Below are 5950 nucleotides of genomic sequence, written 5' to 3'. Positions count from 1 at the left end.
ATTCATGTGAGGGGTCGATCCCCTTGTGCTGAACGTGTGTGTGGTAGGGTGCTCTTCGTGCCACATGTGTGGGCAGTTTTTATATTTGCCCACACAGAGTCGTGTGGGCTGCCTGTTGGATATGCCACATAGGGGCATGTGGGCGGATGTCCATTGTGCCACACGTGTGGCAGTTATCGGCGTCCTTCCTTTTTTGAGGCACCTGGCCCAATGAGATGGCCCTTCTATAGTATAATAACTTGAGCCTGTCACCCTTCCGTCCCGTCCAGGCGGTGCTCCCGATCCTGATCGCCATGGCCACCGGAGGCGCGCCAGAGCCGGAGGAGGAGACCATCGTTCTCTCCGATTGGATGGTACTGGATCACAGAGGCCGCACCCGCTGCCACAATGGCCTAGATGCTGCTCGTGTGGATGTCAACAAGGACAAGACCGCCGCCCCACTCGACATGGACGGCGGCCTCTCCTGCTATATCTGCTTCACCCTTGCGGCTCCTCAAAAAGGGAACTCCTATCTCAACCTCCACTTGCCGGAGGAACGTCCATTTACCACAGTCACCCCACCCGCCTATGCCTGCGTCCGGGCAACCGACAAGGACCTCGTCCTCTTCAACATCACCAACCCGAGCCGGACTTGCTACTGGGACCCCCGGTAGATCTGTTCGTCTACATGGCCGGCGGTCCTTCCCCCTCGGTGTAGCCGCTCCCTATGTACACCAAGGATAGGGAGAGGCCGTTCCTGATGGACAACCTCACCACAGGCATCCTGCGGCTCGCGAAGGACCGCTACATCTTTGCCGACCTCAATGTCTACCCCAAAAGAAAGGGTAATGGCATGCGTGCCGAACTCTGCGTCTTCAACTCCGAGACTGGAAAGTGGAAAATCATCCGCAAATTGGACCCGGGCAATGGCAGTCAATTCCCCGAACTCTGGTCAACCGACAACGACGGCTGCTTCATGGACAATGTGCCTGTTAACCAAGGAAGAATTTGTTCGTGGTAATGGGTGGATGATCATGATTGGCAAGCATGCACGTCTGCGGTCATGTGAATCTGTGGGTGTGGAAGGTTACGATAACAAGTATCCTGGTGTCCCCCAACTTTCAACTGTCTTCTCCAAATACTACCTTGAAAGGCCAACTGCATCGCAAAAGGCAAAAAAGAAAAGAAAAAGAAAGGCAACAGATAACTAGAGGAAGCTCTCTTAATATTTCATAACATGGTTGCCTTTTATTAGCTTTCTGTTAGATATATGCCAATCTCACTCGTGTTTTTGCTTATTTATCTTTACTACATATACATGATGCAATACATATGCTGCCTGGTTGGGTTAATTGAAGCATTTATAATGTATTAATGCCATGAATTTTCTCTTAGTCTATTCATATAAATGTTTGACCTTTGCGTAGGCGAGCTTCCACGCCACCACACTTGTGACCTTTGGTTTTGATCCGTCCGACATCACGACAGTGCCATGAGAGTCCGACTCCATCATGGACCCCCCCCCCCCCCCCCCACCCTGTACGTGCGTGTCGCCGGATGTCGTCCGCCACCAAGGACTAGAGGAGCCCATCTCGTGCAGAGGAGCAACTCTCGCGTCGCGCAAACTCGCCATCCAATATCTGGAGGATTTCCACCGCCCAAGCACGCCCACGCCACCAGGACGCTTCCGTTGCCGCCACCACATCAGAGGCGACCGAGGACCGCCCCCAGCGTAACGTCCCACCGCTAATGCCACCAGACCAACCGCTGAACGAGTTGCGGCCACCATGTCGCGCGCGAGCCACCACGTAGCTACCACCGCGTCCCCATCCACCCGTGCCACCAGCACGACCAAGCTCGCATCCACCGCCACGCCCCGTGCGAGCGACACACCTCGGCCAGAGCACTGCACCCCATGATACGAGCCACCCAGCGACGGGGAAGAGGGGCCCCGCCGCCGATGCCAACCGGGCTTCGCCCGGCGTTGCGGCGGGGGCGATGAGGAGGGATGGCACAGAAGAGGTCGAAGCTGGCGATGGCTAGGGTTCGCCCAACTGCTCGGAGCGGAACAAGCGAATGGATCAATTAATTTCCTCATTCGGTGGAAGAAATGGCAAAAATGACGCGAAATCTTAACGGCTTGATTACAAGATGAGGACACCGCTTGCTCACTTTTAAAATAAAGAGGATCCAAGCGCAAACATTATCAATAGAGCGGATGGTTTGTTGAACAAGGGACCGCCTATGGATATAATGCAACTGAAGAAAATACAAAAAACTGTTTTATGTCGATGTTTCCACTCAATTTTATTCCTCCTCCAGTGCGATCCTCTTTTTCTTCCTCCCTACGTGTCACCCCCACCCCCTCCCCTGGACACCGGACGAACCAGTGTCCGTGGCCAGCAAGTGTTGCCACGCGCCACCTCTGCCGCCCCTGGGCATCCCTCACCGTCAGCTCCGGCTTGTTGCAACCGAGACCTCTCTAGGACCCTGCGGCCTGTCTCGACCTGTGAGCTACACGCAGGCAAGAATCAACTCATCCAACAAAAAATTCCAGTTTGCTGCTAAGTAGCAAAGCCGGTTGAAACAAATGTTCAGTTTTCTCTTTTTTGCGGAAAATAGAAACCTGGTTGACCTCCAACCTGTTCTAGACAAGGCAATGGGCCGGTTGCCGGGCTGGAAGGGGAAAAACCTGGCGCGACCGGGCAGGGTCTCCCTTGCAAAGTCCGTATTGTGCGCCATCACAAATCATCACCTCACTGCGCTCTCGCTTCCCACTTGGGCAATCCAGAAGCTCAGTAAGATCACTCGTAACTTCATGTGGTGCGGGGAAGACTCGGAAAACGCATCTGGCGGACATTCTCTGGTCAACTGGAAGACTGTCTGCCGGCCTAAGCCCATGGGGGGCCTGGGAATCACTGACCACGAGAGATTTGGTCGGGCGCTCCGTCTGCGCTGGCCTTGGCTTATGTGGACTGATCCTGACCGCCAATGGGTGGGCTCTGCGGTGCCCTTCGATGAGACGGATATGGCGCTCTTCAGGGCTTCTACCACCATCTCCTTGGGCAATGGGAGAAAATCCTTATTCTGGCACGACGACTGGACAGGACGGGGCCCCCTGTCCCGGGCCTTCCCGGAGCTGTACAAAATTGCCACCAGGAAGAGGAGAACTGTGATGAAGGAGCTCCAGGAGGAGAACTGGATCAGATCGGTGGCCCGTCTTTCATCGCCTATCCATCTGCAGGAGTTCATTGCTCTCGCATCAGCTATCTCTCAGGTTGAGTTGAACCCGGACCAGGAGGACTCCATCACTTGGCGGTGGACCCCAAATGGCATATACTCTGCTGCTTCGGCCTACGCGGCCCAGTTCTCTGCATCCTATCCCTTGTTTTCCCCAGCCAAGATTTGGGAGGCACACGCTGAGCCAAAATGCAAATTCTTTGCCTGGCTTGTGCTCCACGGAAAAATCCTCACGGCCGACATGCTAGCCGTTCGTGGCTGGCCGCACGACCCTCGCTGCCCCCTTTGCCTTGGGGCATCGGAGACGGCCACTCATCTCTGTAAGGACTGCCCGTTTGCCGCCGCAGTTTGGTCTCACGTCCAGGTGTGGACGGGAGAGGATTCTGGGGCCACGCCCACATTGCCCCCTTCGATGGGGATTTCGGACTGGTGGGATTCGTTCACCACCAATTTGCCCAAGGACGACGGAAGAAGGCGGAGCGGCCGCTTCCTTTACACCATCTGGAACATCTGAAAGGAGCGAAACCGCCGCATCTTCAATGGAACTCGCCTCACGCACCTAGAGGTAGCAGCTATTGCCTTCGACGACATCAAGCAAAGGACTTTGGCCTTTGGCCGAGCACAGGTAGCAGCCGGTATCGGTTGATTAGTTTCTACGGGTTTTTGTCCGGTTTCTCTCAGAAAACCGGAACACTCTTGTACATAAACTTTATTCTCCTTCTTATATGAAAAGGCAGTGCTCTTGCCGGTTCCTCAAAAAAAAAAAACCTCCTGCTTCTCTTGTTTGACTAGCTAGTTACCTGGCCCATTGTTTTATTTTCCAAGTTTCATGGCGTAACGTAACCTGCTTATCTGCTCGGATGCATTTGCAACTGAGCTAATGGCTATCATGGATTGATTGTCTCTCGCTGCACAAGGCAGATCCTTGCTTATTGAAGTGGAATCCGATTTTGAAGAGTGTCAACGTGATACAAAGTGAAGGTTTAAACCACTCACGCTATGCCTCACTAGTTCATGAAATCAACGAGCGTGTGAAGCATATGAGAACTTGTATTAGTCATACACGTCGTTGTCAAAACTCTGTTAGGCTGCGTTTGGCACCACAGTATTTTTGAAGTTTTAGAAAAATACCACGGTATTTTTAGAAACCACGGTTTAAAATACTTTGATGTGTTTGGCGCCAAGAAATACTCCAGTTTGCAAAACCGTAGTATCTTCAAAACCATGATTTTTTCACGGTATTAGAAAAAGAGGTCCAGACCCCTTTTTTAAAAACCGAGAAACGATTGCTCTCGTCGGTCTCTTAACTCCATCTTTCCGGCCGTCAACCAGTGTGATTATACTCCATTTCTCTGTAGTTATGAATAAACAATTCATGCTCAGCACAAGGGAAGGAAGGTACGCGCCCTTGTACTCCTACTCTGTCGTTGATCTTGTCAATTTCTCTACACAGCGTTGCATGCATACATCAGCCATGAGCACAAGATGGTCAAATCGTGTAGCTGAGTTCGGTTCAACTCAATATCTTCAGGGTTATCCATGCAACCTAACAACAGGTGACAACTGGAGAAAACTGAGAAAAAACGATTTGGCAAACGCCTCAGTGGTTTTGCCAAAGCCACAAGAAACTGCGGTTTTTAGATACTGAAGTATTCAACGTCCACGCATTAGAATACCGAGGTTTTGTAATACTACTGTTTTTTTTGAAAGAAAGGGGTTGCCCCCCTGCCCCAATATTATATATCGAAGCAGAACAAACAACAACCAGTTTTGGACCGAAACTAAAAGATACTACCAAAGGGGGAACTACGCCACCCAACTCGACTGAGAGCAGAAGTTCTCTCACAGCTCACGGAAGCAGTACCATAAGAAACTCTATTCAGCAATTACTTTTTATTACAGGACCCATGAAAAACAACAGAAAGAGTGAAATCGAGGCCAGCCATCAGCTCCTTCCTCTCTCTCCTTCGTCCTGTTTTATCACGCGTCCCTCCCCTGCTTCAGTTCCAGGCAATTCGCATCAGCTCCCCACGCCGCTTGTCCAGCAACAGGATACATCTTTGGAGTACAGTAGCTTGGGCATCGTCGCAGAAAACTTTCCATTGGTGCAAATAACAGCTTAGTTTTGCAAGAATGCAGTTCATATTTTTCCACTTTTGTCCCTGAAAACAGAAATTGTTTCTCAGTCTCCATAGACTCCACAAGGAAGCAGCAATTACCATATTCAGAATAGGTTTTTTCTTATGCATGTGCCAGAAGGCAAAGATATTTTCAAAATTGACTATTCTTTCTATCTCAAAAAATTCAGATACAAAATTCCAAACATGGCGAGCAACCACACAATCAAAAAGCAAGTGTTGCACAGATTCAGGTTCGGTACAGAAGAGACATGAAGGATCTTCCACATTTCTTCGTTTGGCAAGATTGTCTCTAGTCAGAATTTTGTTGTGCACACACAACCATAGGAACACATGAATCTTTTGAGGACAGAGGACCTTCCATAAGTCATCTCTGATAGCAGAAGCTACCCCCCCAAAGTTAATATGATGGTAAAAGGATTTAACTGAATAAATGCCATTTGGTTCTAATGTCCAGATTGGCATATCAGATTCAGTTGACAAAAGTAAAATGTCTTACAGTACCCAGCAATAGGTTCCAACGGGCTAAACCCTCTTGATTAACACATCTCCTGAATGTTAGTTTAAGGTTCACACCATCCCACACCTGAGCA

General features: G+C 50.4%; 1 pseudogene; it reads left to right on the top strand.

The window, feature by feature from the left end:
- The first annotated feature begins 239 nt into the window (after positions 1–239).
- Positions 240–1386, top strand: LOC147973289 (uncharacterized; annotated as a pseudogene).
- The last annotated feature ends 4564 nt before the right edge of the window (positions 1387–5950 follow it).

Source organism: Triticum urartu, chromosome 5A (assembly GCF_056163025.1).
Source record: "Triticum urartu cultivar PI428250 chromosome 5A, HENAU_Tu73, whole genome shotgun sequence".
Lineage (NCBI taxonomy): Eukaryota > Viridiplantae > Streptophyta > Magnoliopsida > Poales > Poaceae > Triticum > Triticum urartu.
This window is presented reverse-complemented; position numbering and strand designations above follow the sequence as displayed.